Below are 17,625 nucleotides of genomic sequence, written 5' to 3'. Positions count from 1 at the left end.
GTCTGAAAACGATGTTGGTAAGCAAATTTGTGAAGAAAAATAAGAAATTAAACTACAAATATTGAACATAGGCACTACTTTAAGAGTGTTTCACGTGTTGCAGATTCTTGTAACAACCCCATGAGGGAAGTCTTTTATTATCTCAGAAGAGAAAACAGCCTTAGAAGGCTTCAAAAACCTACTGAATCCATCACAGATTTCACACTCAAGTGGTCCATTACTATTTACAGTTAAATAATAATTGACCTTTATAAAATTTTTAATTTTCAAAAGAATATCCATACATAATTTTATTAATCCTCAGAAGAGTCCTGTTATTATTCCTATTTTTAGATAAGGAAAGGGAACCCCAGGGAGGTTAGGACTCAATCACGTTTGCTGAAACCTACTTGTAATCATGTACGAGTAGGTTTTAAACCCAGTCAGCTTCTTCGACTATGGCATGCAAGCCTCTAAGAAGATAAATCATAGCTAAAAATGGATAACATAGACAGGCCCAAATCCTTTCAGTTCGTTTTTTTCCACAAAAATATGTATTTGTTGACAGCTTTATTGAGATATAATTCACAGGCCATCATGTTTTTCCATTTAAAGTACACACTTCGATGGTCTCTAGTATATTTGAAATTGCATATCCATCACCAGATTATAGTTTTGGGCCATTTTAGCATCTCCACCCAATAATACTCCGCTAGCTGTCATTTCATGTTGTCTCCCACCACCCAATCCTTAACAAATCCTTAACAACCTACTATCTGTCTCTATGGATCTGCATTTCATATAAATGGAATCATGGAATATGTCTGGCTTCTTTCCTATTGCCATAGTTTAAGGTCCATTCACGTGGCAGCGGTACTTCTTTCCTTTTAGTGGCTGCATTGCTTTCCATTGTTTTCCATCGTACGGATTTCCCACATTTAATTATGCCTTCATCCACTGATGAACATTTGCGTCTTTCCCACTTTTGGATTATCACGAATACGATGCTGTGACTATTCATGTACAAGATTTTGTGTGAAAGCTATGCGTTTTAAAACAAATTCCTGTTTTCACAAGTGTCCTAATGGCTAGTCCCACAGAGGACTGGCCTCATGAAATGCTCTGGAAAACAGACCAACCATTTCTATGGTCAAATAAGTTTGGTTCAAAATAAACCCTCCTTTGCTCCTTTAGAGTCATGTTCCACAATAAAAGGACTAAGAAAACCTGCTCTAAGGAAACCTGCTTAACTTCTTTGCCTAGTATTTCTCCAACTTTTATAATACTGGAACCTTCCTTCACAGAACACTAGTAACATTCTGAGGAACTGGTGCACTAGGGAACACATTTTGGGAAAGGCTGCTCTAAATATTTAGCAAAGAGAGCCCCTTGGGAAGTGAAGCAGAATGCTTGGCACTTGTTCTGGGATGCTCCCTTTCCTTCATGTGATCCAGCATCTTTGCATATGACACCCACCGTATAATAATAGACTGAACATTATGGCTCCATTTCTATTTTGGGTTGGGGAAAATAGGTTAAAATTTTCTCCTAAAATATGGCTTTTTGGGGTAAAAATAGTCAGCAGGTTGCTCTGACAGTATTGTCACTGTCTCAGCAGAGCGCAGGGTTAGTCAGTGACTGTCAGTGCCGGGATGAAGATGCCCTGACCACGTGCTTCACACCATTGCCATCTCTGCAATTTCCCTAGCACCTGGCAGAGGGTTTGGCAGAGAGTCGGCACTCAAACTGTTGATGAATGAGTGTGTGCCGATGATAAAAATGTGTTGGGACCCACTGTTTCACAGATGAAAATACAGTCTTCCAAAGGACTGTGAGGGTTTCCCAGGTCGTTCAGTGATGAAGAATCTGCCAAAGTAGGAGATGCAGGTTTGATCCCAGGGTCAGGAAGATCCCCTGGAGAAGGAAATGGCAACCCACTCCAGTAGTCTTGCTAGGAGAATCTCATGGACAGAGGAGCTGGTGGGCTATAGCCCATGGGGTCACAAAGGAGTTGGGCACAACTGAGTGATTAAAAAACAACACCACCAAAGGACTGTGATTTGCTGAAGTTAACATAGCTGCTAGCTGTAGCACCAGAACAGGTCCAGAACACACCACTGAACAGGTTCCCTGGCTTACAATTCTCTGTTCTCTCTGATAGGAACGTCTTTGGATTAAAAAACTTATTTATTAATCTAAATTTCAGATGAAACTTTTAAAATGTTTTGACATTATTTATTTATTTCAGTGAAGCAGGCTTGAACAAGGCTAACAGGGAACTGTGCCAAGAAATCAAGGTCTGAGGTTTTCCTTCCTTGGAGTGATGCAATCTGGGAAAGTAAGCCCTAGTCCCCATGGGAGGCCAAAACTGCCAGGGCCTAAGTAACGAACAGGGAAGAGAAATATGAAGACCGCAGATGAGAGCTGGATGGCAAACATCATGTAGCGTTTTGTTGGGCTGCCGTACCTTTTCAGCACTACTTTTTTACACACCCAGTTTTCTGAATGGCAAAACTATCATGAAAAGAAAATTGTCTAAATATGTTCCATGCTGAACACCTTGCAAAAATGAACAGCTTGCTTTGCCTTCGTGTTTTTCCTGGGTCACTCAGCCTTGCTATCATATGTGAACCAGGCTTTCGACACTGGAGAAAAACATCACAGATGTATTAGAGGAAACTATAATCAAAAGAAATTAGACACCCAAAGAAGAATAAGGCTGCTTAAGTTATTCACTGATATTCATAAGACAACTCTCAAAAATCAATCAGTGCCTATTTTTACAGCTTATTGTATAGGCCGTCAGTTATGTCCGACTCATTGTGACCCCACGGACTGCAGCCTGCCAGTTTTCTTTGCCCATGGGATTTCCCAGGCAAGAATACTGGAGTTGCCACTTTCTACTCCAAGGAATTTTCCCAGCCCAAGGATCAAACCCATGTCTCCTGTACTGGCAACAGATTCTTTACCACTGAACCAACAGGAGAGAGGGCCTCCCAGGCAGTGCAGTGGTAAAGAATCTGCCTGCCAATGCAGGAGACATGAGAGATGCAGGGAAAATTCCATGGACAGAGGAGCCTGGTGGGTTACAGTCCATGGTGTCGCAAAGAGTCAGATGTAACTGAGCATACTCACATCTGTTTTTACAGGAAGACACTGTCATATTGGAAAATAAATGTAAAACTCAGGAATCCCTTTTGTGTCTCAGAGACATTGATTTTGATTCTGTTTACCATTTTAGATATAATTTTAACATACTTAGATGTGGAGAATTTCAAGTCAGTTGATTTTGTAAAGCATTTTTTGAATCATTTTGCTCCTTTTCACTAGAAGTTATGAAAGTGCCAAACAGTTCTTTTGGGTTTGTCTCTGGGTCCCCAGATTCACCTTCGATTTATTTTCCTGAGTTATAATGTAAAGCCTAGTTTACTTTCTTTTCCCTGTCACGTTAGCACAGTGTGCTTTCCTAATATTTAACCTGATACTCACACGCTGTTCTTTCATAATGTCTCACTTGGATAATAATAATAAGAATAGCAATATTTCTCCCTAACACTAGCACCATGCTGGCCTCAGTGTTCAATATAACTGAATATAACTGAATACCCAAAATAGAAGTTCCTTTTCTGGAAATGAGGATCAAATGTGAAAAGCAATCTTTCTACCATGTGTTGCATAAAATCACCAGCATGGATGCTGCGCTGATTATAAACCAGAGGTCAACGCCCTTCCTGGGGAAGACAACCGCTGTTCCCCTTCACCCCCACTCCTCTGTCCAACCCTGGCCCCCTAGCCAGCAGAGGAAAGGGATTTGATCCTCACCAGTAGAATTAGCTGGATGTGGCCCTGGCCGTCTGATTCTGGGAAATGGGCAGTTTAATCCCTACATGTGGCTTTCTGTAACACTTTCCTGTGCAGTTTTCTAGCAGTGCAGAGGCAATTTCCATCCTTTTTTAGCTTACCATTGCTAGGTAATCCTTTTTATTATTCTGATACCTGAGGAAAGAGATTTAGGTAAAACCACATCTAAAAGGTGATGTAGCCCCTCATTAGAGACAGCAACATCTGCAAGATTGAAATGAAGACTGGGGAAATGCGCTGAGGTGGAGGATGGCTGGATTTGGAGCGACACATTTCTGCTTTTGCCTTCTTCAACAACTGACTCTGCTAGGAGTCACTTCTGGAGGGGGGCCCCAGTTTTTCTACTTGGTCAGGTGGGATTAACTCAGCCAGCCCTGAACCAACTCATAAAATTGTCAAGAGAATAATAATAACCTCATAGACTTGCATATCTTTGAAATCATTGAAAAGAATTGTACAAATGTGACAGATACCAAGGGAACATTTCATGCAAGGATAGGATAGGCTTAATAAAGGACAGAAACATTAAGGACTCAACAGGAGCAGAAGAGATTAAAAAAAGGTGGCAAGAATACACTGAAGAACTATACAAAATAAAGGTCTTAATCACCTGGATAGCCATAATAGTGAGGTCACTCACCTGGAGTCAGACATCTTGGAGTGTGAAGGACCTTAGGCATCATTACTACAAACAGAGCTAATGGAGGTGATGGAATTCCAGCTGAGCTATTTCAAATCGTAAAAGATGATGCTATTACAGTGCTGCACTCAATATGCCAGCAAATTTGGAAAACTCAGCAGTGGCCACAGGACTGGAAAGGTTAGTGTTCATTCCAATCCCAAAGAAGGACAATGACAAAGAATGTCCGCATGCTAGCAAGGTTGGGCTCAACATCATTCAAGCTAGACTTCAGCAGTACATAAACAGAGAACTTCCAGATGTACAAGCTGGCTTTCAAAGAGACAGAGGAACCAGAGACCAAATTGCCAACACTTGCCAGATCATAGAGAAAGCAAGAGAATTCCAGAAAAACATATACTTCTGCTTCATTGACTTCATTCACAGCCTTTGCCTGTGTGGATCACAATAAACTGTGGAAAATTCTTGAAGAGACAGGAGACCACCTTACCCATTTCCTGAGAAACTTGTAGTCAGGTCAAGAAGCAATAGTTAGAACCGGACATGAAGCAACTGACTAATTCAAAAGTGGGAAAGGATTATGACAAGGATATCACCCTGTTTATTTAACTTATATGCAGAGTACATCATTCAAAACGCTGGGCTGGATGAATTCCAAGCTGGAATCAGTATTGCCAGGAGAAATATCAACAACCTCAGATATGCAGATGACACCACTCTAATGGCAGAAAGTGGAGAGGAGCTTAAAGAGCTTCTTGATGAGGGTGAAAGGGGAGAGTGAAATGCTGACTTGAAACTCAACACTAAGAAACCAAGATCATGGCATCTGGTCCCATCACTTCATGGCCAATAGAAGGGGAAAAAATGGAAGCAGTGACAGATTGTATTTTCTTGGGCTCTAAAATCACTGCCGATGGTGATTGAAGCCATGAAATTAAAAGACGCTTGCTCCTTGGAAGGAAAGCTATGGCAAACCTAGATAGCATATGACAAAGCAGAGACATTACTTTTTCTGACAAAAGTCCATGGTCAAAGCTATAGCTTTTCCAGTAATCATGTATGGATGTAAGAGTTGAACCATAAAGAAGGCTGAGTGCTGAAGAATTGATGCTTTTGAATCGTAGTGCTGAAGACTCTTGAGAGTCCCCTGGACTGCAAGGAAATCAAACTAGTCAACCTTAAAGGAAATTAACCCTAAATATTCATTGGAAGGACTGATGCTAAAGCTGAAGCTCCAATACTTTGGCCTCCTGATACAAAGAGCCAACTCACTGGAAAAGACCTTGATGTCCGGAAAGATTGAAGGCAAAAGGAGAAGGGGATAGCACTGGTCGAGGTGGGTTGGATGGCATCACTGACTCCATGGACATGAATTTGAACAAACTCCAGGAGACAGTGAAGGACAGGGAAGCCTGGCATGCTGCAGTCCATGAGGTGGCAAAGAGCTGGACACGGCTTAGTGACCGAACAGCAACAGCAACAACAGATATTATTAGTTACTATGTCAGAGTCTTTGAACTACACTCTCACAATTTAACAAAGAGATTTTCAGAGAATAGTAGTCTCCCTGATGTAAAAGATGTAACTTTAGAGACTCACCCAAGTACATTGGTGATTAAGGGAGTATGTGGAAGGTTACGGACTTTGGAAGGACACAGACCTGGGTTTGAGGCCAATCCTCATAATGTTGGGCAGATTATTTAAGTTCAGTTTCCTCAAAGGTAAATCGAGGAAATCTTTGCCTGTTTTACTTCACTCTGGTGGAGATTCAGTGATATGATGTGTTAATATATACAGCACCAGTGAAGTTAGCTTGAATTTCCTGGAGCCCTTGGGTCCAGGAGATGTAAATGTACGCATCACCTTGCAGAGCAGGGCTTGGAACCCAGTAAATGTTCATTCCTTTCCCATTTTGCAGATTCTTATGTAGAAACAGTGGAAAAAGTGTCAGACTTTATATTTTTGGGCTCCAAAATCACTGCAGATGGTGATTGCAGCCATGAAATTAAAAGACGCTTACTCCTTGGAAGAAAAATTATGACCAACCTAGACAGCATATTGAAAAGCAGAGACATTACTTTGCCAACAAAGGTCCGTCTAGTCAAGGCTATGGTTTTCCAGTGGTCATGTATGGATGTGAGAGTTGGACTGTGAAGAAAGCTGAGCACCAAAGAATTGATGCTTTTGAACTGTGGTGTTGGAGAAGACTCTTGAGAGTCCCTTGGACTGCAAGGAGATCCAACCAGCCCATCCTAAAGGAGATCAGTCCTGGGATTTCTTTGGAAGGAATGATGCTGAAGCTGAAACTCCAGTACTTTGGCCACCTCATGCAAAGAGTTGACTCATTGGAAAAGACTCTGATGCTGGGAGGGATTGGGGGCAGGAGGAGAAGGGAACGACAGAGGATGAGATGGCTGGATGGCATCACTGACTCGATGGACGTGAGTCTGAGTGAGCTCCAGGAGTTGGCGATGGACAGGCAGGCCTAGCGTGCTGCGATTCATGGGGTCGCAAAGAGTCGGACATGACTGAGCTACTGCACTGAACTGATGTAGAGACAATGCTTTGCTTTAAATTAAATACAGGAGGAATCTTTATTGTGCACACTCAAATTGATGTGGATTGACCTTGGGTTTGACTGAGACTATAATACAGTTTGTCCCATCCACATCTGACATCTAAGCTATTTGGCTCTCACTTAACCAACAAGAAAACTTTGGCACTATGGATCCATGTTGGAGATCTGATCATGAATTAACTTATTGAGCATATTCTAAGGGCTCAACTGATTCATTTAATATTTGAAAGAGAGGATACATTCGCTATAAAATCTAGGGAAATGCATAGTTCTATCCTTCCTGTTTAATATAATCACAAATGCACACAGCAGAGATGAAATGTATCCGTTCTGTCCAGCCTTTTTGTGGATGAAGAAGCTTCAGGGACTCACTGATACAGAGCCCAGGCCTGACTCCCAGTCTTGTACTTTATAGCTGCAGAGTCTCTAAGTACCATGAGTCTCAAAAGAGCCATTTACTTAGCTTATTCTTTCCTCTCTTCCTTCCAGGAATTTGTTATATGGGGCAGGATACATACTTGCAGTAAAACCTTTTCAAGTTTTGTTTCATGAAAAAGACTGGTCCCTCCTAGAAAAAGCCCTGTGTTTTTTTTTTTTTTTTCTAAAGCATCTAAGCCTAAAAAGCAAGAAATCTGCAGTGTTCTCTGGAGACCTGAGAGCTGATGTCAGGGCCCAGTTATAGAGACCAGCTCATCTCAGTGCCTGGGAGCATCTATTTCTCCCCAGCCCTTCGGTGGTGGTCTCTGTTTTGGTTTAGCTCATGTGTTTAGCTTAATCTGATAAGCTACCTCAAATCCTTTTGAAAGTAAGCAGGTTGTAAATCCTAAATAAATAAGACTACCACAAGCCTGGCTTCTGGCTCCTGACAAGGACAGGGACCTGTAACCTACACCCTACCCTCAACTCCTAGATGCCTTGTGACTGCTTGTGTCCCCCACTTCCGAAGCCTGGGTTACAGTCCTTGGGCAGCTGTGAATGCACTGGGGAGAAACAGTGTCCCAACAGTTTGTTTTCTTCCCTAAAGATGGGACAGGTGGGGAGAGGCAGTGTGATCATTAGAAATATACCTTATTATTGGGCTTCCCAGGTGGCACTAGTGGTAAAGAATCCACCTGCCAATGCAGGAGACGTAAGAGATGTGGGTTCAGTCCCTGGGTCAGAATGGTCCCCTGGAGGAGGGCACGGCAAACCACTCCAGTGTTCTTGCCTGCAGAATCCCATGGAGAGAGGAGCCTGATGGGCTGCAGTCCACAAGGTCGCAGAGTCAGACACGACTGAAGTGACTTAGCACACAGCACTCATCAATCTCATCAGAACCCCCCACCTTCTGTCCTCTTTGCAGAGGAGGTTGGATGACAAGTCGCTTGCAGTATGAATTAGCCCTAAACAGATTCCCGAGCCTGAAACTTCATCCAACCCAGCAGCCAAACCAGAACTTGGTGGCAGCTCTGAACTTTTCTTCTGTGTCCTCTGACAATCTCTTGATCAGTCCTATTATTCTCATCATCTAAACCAGTGGTTTTCAAGTCTGGAGACACATTAGAATCACCTGGAAGGCTTTAACATCACGGATGCCTGGGGCACATCTATACACATTCTGATTCAGTGGTCTAGGGGTGGGACCCGGGCAATCCATATTTTCAAAAACCTCCCCAGAGAAGTATAGGGGTCAGCCAGGGTTGAGAACTGTTTGTCTCAACCCAACATCAACCAATCCTACCCTTTCAGTAAAGACGGACACTTTTTTGGTCTTATGATGTCTCTCTCGGGCTATTGCAACAACCTCACAACTGACTTCCAACCTCCCGTCTTTCCCGAATCATCAGTAATGACACAGTTTATCTCTTTATCACACTAATTTGACTTTTTTAAGACTCATGTCGCAAAGTTCTCCTTTCCGTCATGTGAAAATCATATCTTACCTGCAGAATGGCAATCATTAACACTTATTCAGGAGTTACTAAATGCCTAATCACTGTGCCTAACATAAATATTTTATTTGATCCTCACAGCAACATAGTGAGGAAGGTAGTGGCATTATCCCCATTTTACAGAGAGGAGGTAGAGGTAAGTCCATTGCTCGGTTTTAGACAGAGTATGTGATGAAAGCAGAATTTAAGTGCAGGTATATCTGTGCTCTTAACCATTAAAGTGTTTTACCTTTTGTTTAGGTTAAAGATAGAAGAATGAAAGGCTTTGAGGAGTCTGCCCATTCTGTATCAGATTTCCAATTAATTCTCCCATTTACAGCCCCATGCCTAACTCCTGGCCAGGCTATGTATAGCCTCAAGTTTATGGCCTCTTCTTTTTATTTGGAAGGATAAAAGAGGCTTACATTTGAAAGTACAAAGAGAGTAGGAGAGAGGACATTAGCTGATGAAATATTTCAATCATGTTTTAAAAGCCAGAAAAAGGATAGAGAAGAGTTGTTTGATATAGCTGGGCTGAAATTGCCATATCTGAAGGGAGAGGGCGAGGGTGGGATGATCTGGGAGAATGGCATTGAAACATGTATAATATCATATATGAAACGAATCGCCAGTCCAGGTTTGATGCATGATACTGGATGCTGGGGGCTGGTGCCCTGGGATGACCCAGAGGGATGGTACAGGGAGGGAGGAGGAAGGGGGGTTCAGGATGGGGAACACGTGTATACCTGTGGCGGATTCATGTTGATGTATGGCAAAACCAATACAATATTGTAAAGTAATTAACCTCCAATTAAAATAAATAAATTAATATTAAAAAAAGAGAGAGAGACAAGCAGAGGATACCAACAAGGAGAGAGTAGGATAGTCCTGTAGAATCCTGGAGAAGCTCTGAAATTGAGGACTCTACTATAGGAGAGGGTGTGGGCAGAAGTTTAAGAATTTGTGAACAGCCTGTCTACTCTGCTTCCAGCCCCGCTGTAATAACTCTGCAGCTATGCAATCGTTACTCCATAGTCAGGAGGCAGATTTATATTTTGGAGGAAGAAGAGGAGAGAAAAGGCTTAGGATTTGGAAATAACATACACAGCCTGGCCAGGAGTTAGGCATGGAACTGTAAATGAGGGAATTAATTGGAAATCTTTATTCAGAATGGGCAGACTCCTCAAAGCCTTTCTCTTCTAGAATGTTCCTCTGAATGCAATAGTCTTTCAGACAAGAAATGGGAGCATTCTTTGCTAGAGAAACTGAGCATTTCCCAAGAAAACATGTTCACATATCAGCATTTAGAAGATCTCCCCTCAAAAAGCATGATTTCCTAACCCAGCACCCCAAAGTGAATTTCATGGGGAACGGCCTATGAGAGGGGAGACCTGTATGAGATTCCTGTTGCTGCTATAACAAATTATAGTTGGCCTTTCACATCTGTGGGGTCTGTATCCACAGATTCAACTAAAGGGAAGGTGGAACATATTTGAAAATATTCTAGAAATTTCCAAAAACCAAAACTTGAATTTTGGTTCCAAAACCCAAAACTAGCAATTATTTACTTAGCATTTACATTACATTTACAGCTACTTACATATAGTTTACATTGTCTGAGGTGTTATAAGTCATCTACAGATGATATAAAGTATATGGGAGGGTATGTGTAGGTTATCTGCAAATGTTATGCCATGTTACATTAAAGACTTGTGTATCCACAAATTTTGATATCTGATTGGGGCTCTGGAACCAAAATCATGTGGACACTGAGGATGACTGCTCTGCAAATTTAGACTATTCTAAAATAAAAAGGTTATTAAAAAATGTGTTTCAGGGGTGGAGTAGGAATGAAGTTGTGGGGTAGAGGCTTCTTGAAAATTATATTTTTAAACCATGTATATATATATATTTCTGAAATATGTATTTATATATATATATGGCTTATCATCTTTTCTTGTGTTCTTTTTCTTCTGGAAAGTCTTCCATCTCTGCCTAATGAAATATGTCTCATATCTTTAAGACCCAGGTCAAATGCTAAGGGCCCTGTGAAGTTTGTGCCAGCTCCCTCAAGCAAAATTAATCCCTCCCCCATACTGGGTCACCCTTGCATCTTGCACTCACTGCTGTTATAATTATAGAGATGTCACACTGCATCATTGCCGTTTGTTTAGTATCTGTCTCCCCGACCAGAATGTGAGTTCCTTGAGGGCAGAAACTGTCTTATTCATCTTTATATCCCCAGAAATAACACAGTACCTGGCTCATAACTGATATTCAAGAAATATATATTGAGTTAATGACTAGAGAAAAATGAATCAACAAGTGAATAAATTAATGGGAGGAGCAATTTACTAGAAAGTCAGGGTTTACTTTCATCCTAAGGTCTAAGAAAGGAGACAGAATTGTACTTAATTTTCCTGATAACTATGAATACTATTAAGTCTTAAACTGGAACAGATCAAGAAAATTACTGTCTTGGTACACAGAGAGGGAAGAAAAGCTGGTGCCTGAACATTGGACTTGTCTGCATAGAACAGTGTATTTGAATTTAGTATAAGCTAAAAATAAAACTTCACATAATATCCATAATAAAGCAAGATAATGTACTCACCAAAATTATGAAGAAAATACTATTTTGTCTATTAAAATAATAGAATAAATTACCTGGGACAAAGCTGACATAATGATACAAAATATACAAAATAAATGTTTAACAGCTTTTTTTTTTTTAGCAGCTTTATTCATAATTGCCAAAACTTAGAGTCAACCAAGATATCCTTCAGGAAGTGAATGGATAAATAAACTGTGGTACATCTAGACAATGAAATATTATTCAGTGATAGTAAGAAATGAGCTATCAAGCCATGACAAGACACAGAAGAAACTTGAATGAATGTTATGATGTGAAAGAAGCCAGTCTGAAAAAGCTGCATACTGTATGACGTGACATTCTTGAAAAGGCAAAACGATAGAGACAGTACAAAGATCACTGATTGCCAGAGACTGGGGCGAAGGGTTAAAAGTGGAACGTGGAGGATTTTAAGGGCAGGGGAAATGCTCTGTGATACTATAGCGGTAAATACGTGTTATTATACATTTGTTCAGACCCCTAAAACATGTAACACCAGAGTGAACCCTAAAGCAGACTATGGCCTCTGGGTGATTATGATGTGTTAATGTAAGTTCATCAGTGGTAGCAAATGTTCAGTCTTATGGAGAATGTTGATAATGGGGAGACTACACACGGGGTAGAAGCAGTGGGTATATGGGAAACCTCTGTACCATCCTCTCAATGTTGCTGTGAACCTAAAGCTGCTATAAAAGGAAGTATTAAATATATATTAAAATCATCTTTTCCAATAAGTGCAATGAATCCAGCGTACGAAGAGCTAGAAACTAGTCTTGTTTAAACACCAATTTAAAGCCTGCTTTGCCAAGTCATATATTTCTACAGTGTCTGATTTCCTATTTCTTTTAAAATAAAATTCTGTCTTCACCAGGGTCTCTAAAAGCGTCCAGGACGTGGCCCCTTCTTGCTTCCCTCTGTCCTCACGTTTTCCCTCCCTGCTCTCCTGACCTTCTCTTCCTTGACCACCTGCTGCTCTCGCCTGTCTCAAGAGCCCAACACATGCTCTCTTCCTGCTGTGCTCTTCCCTCCTCTTTTACGCATTGACCGTCTTTTCTACTTCAGCTCAAATGGCCCCTCCCCAGGGACACCCTCCCTGGCCACTTACCTCAAATGGAACCACACCAACTTGCTCTTTCTTACATCATTCTAGCTCCTTGATTGCTTGCATCACACTTGGTAATTATTATGCTTATTTATTCCCTTGTTTTTAAGATTTCAACTTTTATTTGTTTGTGTTTTGCCTGTCTCCATGCTAGAAAAGAAGTACCACCTCAGCCTGAGATAGCTAGCATGTCCTGAATCCAAGTTTAAAGGCAGAGGTCTTCATGACCCTGTGCCGGGGGGTCCCTGGAAAGGGATCAGGGAAGGTGTACAAAGAAAGGAAAGATGCTTGATTCAGTATTCTCTCTTTAGTCCACTGAGTGGCCCAGGTCTGAGAGAGGTCGTGCCTCAGGGATCCGTTACTAGGGATTCACTATTTTTTTCCTCTTTGGGTATAAAACAATTGTCTCCCAATCCATCATACGTGCCCTAATGTGTCATTTTCAGACATTCAAATTCAGATGACTTTGCAGGAATGCTTCATGTGCAAACCTAGGAGACCACCCTTAGGGGCGACAAAATGGTTTCTTGCCTTCTTTGCTAGCCTTTCATCTTGCGTCCCCATTCTGCTGCTCCTGGACCCCGTGTCCTGCCATTTCTGTGAGCTGCAGAGAGAATTTCTGAGCCAGCTCCTTCTAATAGGAAACACACCTTCCTGTCTTGGGCCCCAGCAGAGGAGGCATTCCCAACTGAACAAAAATACAGGCATCGTTGTGCTTTCTAACAAAGATCGCTTTTTAACCCTTTCACTGTCGTTTGAGCCGCCATAAGAAAAAAGAAAAGCAACAGAGGGAAAAATCGTCTCTCATAAAAATGATGGCAACAAATTTAAGATTCAGAAGACAGGAAGAACTAATGTGAACTTAAAGCAATGGTTTCCAATTGTCCAAATAGCTGTCTGTGTTCCTTAGTTTTAAAATCCTTAGATTTTAAATATTGTGGTAAAGTACACATAAAGTAAAATTTACCATGTTAACCATGTTAAGTATATAGTTCAGTGACATACTTAGTATAGTCACATGGTAGTGCTACCATCACCACTGTCCATTTTGATTTTTTCATCCTCATAAATGGAAACTCTGCACTCACTACATAATAACTCCCATTCCTTCTCCCCCCCCTCCCCGTCCCTGGCAACCAGCATTCTGTTTTCTGTCCCTATGGAGTTGACTGCTCTAGGTATCTCATATAAGTGGAATCACATAGCACTTCTGTGTGTGTGTGTGACTGCTTATTTCACTTACCATAATGCCCTCAAGTATCTTCCATGTTGTAGCATATGTCTGAATTTCCTTCCCTTTTAAGGCTGGATAACATTCCATCGTAAGTATATACCACATGCTTATCCATTCATCCATCAGTGGGCATTTGGATTGCTTCCACCTTTTGACTATTGAAAATCATGCTACTATGAACAAGGGTGTACAAATATCTGTTTGAGTCCCAGCTTTCAATTTTTTTGATATATACCCAGAAGTGGAATTGCTGGATCACATAGTAATTCTATTTTAAAATTTTGAAGAAATAGAAAATCTTGTTTTCTATTAGCATCTGAACTATTTTACATTTTCATCAACATCACACAAAAGTGCCAATTTCTCCACACATTTGTCAAAACGTGATTTTCTTTTTCTCTTCCTTCCCTTCCTTTTTTGATAGTACCATCTTAATGGATAGTACCATCTTAATGGTATTTCACTATAGTTTTGATTTGCATTTCTCTAATGATTAGTGATGTTGAGCCGCTTCTCTTGTATTTGTTAGCCACTTAGACATCTGCTTTGGAGAAATGTTTATTCAAGATCTTTGTCTACTTTTTATTCAACTTTTTTTATATTGTTTTTGAGTTATAGGAGTTCTTTGTATATTCTGAATATAAACCCTTTATCAAGGATATGATTTGTAACTATTTTCTCATTTCATGGTTTGTCTTTTCACTCTAGGTTGTATCCTTCAAAACACAAAAAATTTTAATTTTGATAAAATCCAATGTATCTATATTTTCCTTTTTGTTGCTTGTACTTCTGGAGTCATATCCAAAAAGTCACTGCCAATTCCATGTTTTCTTCAAAGAGTCATATAGTTTTAGCATTTAAGTTTAAATTTGATCTATTTTACAAGCTGGAATCAAGATTTCTGGGAGAAATATCAATAACCTCAGATATGCAGATGACACCATCCTTATGGCAGAAAGTGGGGAGGAACTAAAGAGCCTCTTGATGAAAATGAAAGAGGAGAGTGAAAAAGTTGGCTTAAAGCTCAACATTCAGAAAACGAAGACCATGGCATCCGGTCCCATCACTTCATGGGAAATAGATGAGGAAACAGTGGAAACAGTGTCAGACTTTATTTTTTTGGGCTCCAAAATCACTGCAGATGGTGACTGCAGCCATGAAATTAAAAGACGCTTACTCCCGGAAGAAAAGCTATGAGCAACCTAGAGAGCATATTCAAAAGCAGAGACATTACTTTGCTGACTAAGGTCTGTCTAGTCAAGGCTATGGTTTTTCCTGTGGTCATGTATGGATGTGAGAGTTGGGCTGTTAAGAAGGCTGAGTGCCGAAGAATTGATGCTTTTGAACTGTGGTGTTGGAGAAGACTCTTGAGAGTCCCTTGGACTGCAAGGAGATCCAACAAGTCCATTCTGAAGGAGATCAGCCCTGGGATTTCTTTGGAAGGAATGATGCTAAAGCTGAAACTCCAGTACTTTGGCCACCTCATGCGAAGAGTTGACTCATTGGAAAAGACTTTGATGCTGGGAGGGATTGGGGGCAGGAGGAGAAGGGGACGACAGAGGATGGGATGGCTGGATGGCATCACTGACTCGATGGAGGTGAGTTTGAGTGAACTCCGGGAGTTGGTGATGGACAAGGAGGCCTGGCGTGCTGCGATCCATGGGGTCACAAAGAGTCGGACACGACTGAGCGACTGAACTGAACTGATGTGATTTTTGTATATGGTATAGAGCAAGGTTCCAACTTCACTGTTTTTCATGTAGATATGCCATAATGAAATTTATCTTCCCTATCTACTACATTTATATTTTCCAATTGCTTCTTATTGGCTATTAGGAAATCTATTGTTTTTCCCCATGGGTGACTATATAGCTGAGTCCTCTTATTAGTTTGAATTTTTCAGCTGAATGTCCTAGAATTTTTAGGTAGACAGAAATATTATTTGCAAATACCTCATGAGATTTGGGAAACATTTGTTTTTAACCATGTCTTACTGAGAAGATGGAGTTTCCTATTTTCAATAAAGAGAGGTTGTGATTAAAGTCAAAGATGTATCTGTTTGAATTGTGTATCAGTTACTCTGGCACATCACAGATCCTCTCTCTAAATATGCTTCTAGCACCTGCCCTACTCAAAGTGCAGTCTCCAGACCAGCAGCTGCAGCATCACCTGGGAGCTTGTTAGAAATGCAAATCTTTGGGCTCCACCCCAGATCTCCTGAATCAGAATATGCATTTAAAATCCCTGCATAATTTGCACACATGCTAAGATTTGATAGTAGTGCTTTAGAGATTAATGAAATAGCATCTCTTCCTTTCCTTTTAAGCTTTTCTTCCCTTTCCCAACTGCAAGTCATTAGGTACTATAAATCCTAGAAAAAGGTCTTTCAGAAAGGGCAATATATCAACACATCTTTGACATGGACACCAAGAATATGCAACAGGGAAAGAATAATCTCTTCAGTAAACGGTGCTGGGAAATTGGATATCTACATGCAAAAGGGTAAAACGGGACCCCTATTTTACACAATACCCAAAATTAACTTGAAATGGATTAAAGACTTAAAGTATAATACCTGAAACCATAAAAGGCCCTAAATAAAAATAGGAGAAGGCTTCTTGACATTGGTCTTGGCAATGATTTATTTGAATCTGACATGAAAAGCACAGGCAACGAAAGCAGAAATAAACAAGTGGGACTACATCAAACAAAAACCCTTCTGTACAGCAGAGGAAACAGTCAACAAAATTAGAAGGCAATCCATGGAATGAGAGGAAACATTTCCTAACCATTTATCTGAGAAGGAGTTAGTATTCAAAATATATCAGGTACTCATAAAATTCAATGGCAAAAAATCCCAAATAAGTCTACTTAAAAGTGGACAAAGGAACTGAACAGGCATTGCTGCAAAGTAGATATGCAAATGACCAACATGCAACATCAAAAGGCACTCAACATCATTAATCATCAGGAAAATGCGAATCAAAATTAGAATGCAATAGTGATATTTTCTTTCTTTGTGATATTTTTGAGGCAGTGTTGGCCTCATAAAATGAGTTCAAAAATACTCCTTCCTATTCAGTTTTTCCTTGGAATAATTTGAGAAGGAGAGGTGCCAACTCTTCTCTAAATATTTGGTTCTGGACTATTATTTACTGAGAGTTTTTCAATTACTGACTCAACTTCATTACTGGTAATTGGTCTGTTCATATTTTCGACTTCCTCCTGAATCAGTCTCTGGAGACTGTGCCTTTAAAAATTTGTCCATTTTCCCCTAGGTTGTCTGTTTTATTGGCCTGCAGTGGTTCATAGGCCCTATATTACAAACCCACAGCTAACATCATACTCACTGGTAAACAGTATGGCACTCTCTGGGGTATAAACCATTATTGATCTTACATCTGGGTCTCTCTCCTAGAGTATCCACAACATTTATTTCAGAAAAACTGAATTTTGAATTATAAAAATACATTAACCAAAAATGGGTGAACATATGTGCTTTTTTGACAACTAAATGTAGTCCCGGAATCCCACCTGTATCATGGAAGGGAGGGAACAGACAGTCTCCAGAGAGAATCTGAAAGTGGATTAAGTGGCTGTGTCCTCAGGGTTAAGCCTTGTATTCAAGAACCTGCTTGGTGGTCTCAAGGACAGTGGAGGTAATTCTCCCTCTTCGAGTTCTGGCTTTT

The sequence above is a fragment of the Capra hircus genome, chromosome 9 (assembly GCF_001704415.2).
Source record: "Capra hircus breed San Clemente chromosome 9, ASM170441v1, whole genome shotgun sequence".
NCBI classification, from domain to species: Eukaryota; Metazoa; Chordata; class Mammalia; order Artiodactyla; family Bovidae; genus Capra; species Capra hircus.
Note: the sequence above shows the minus strand (reverse complement) of the source record.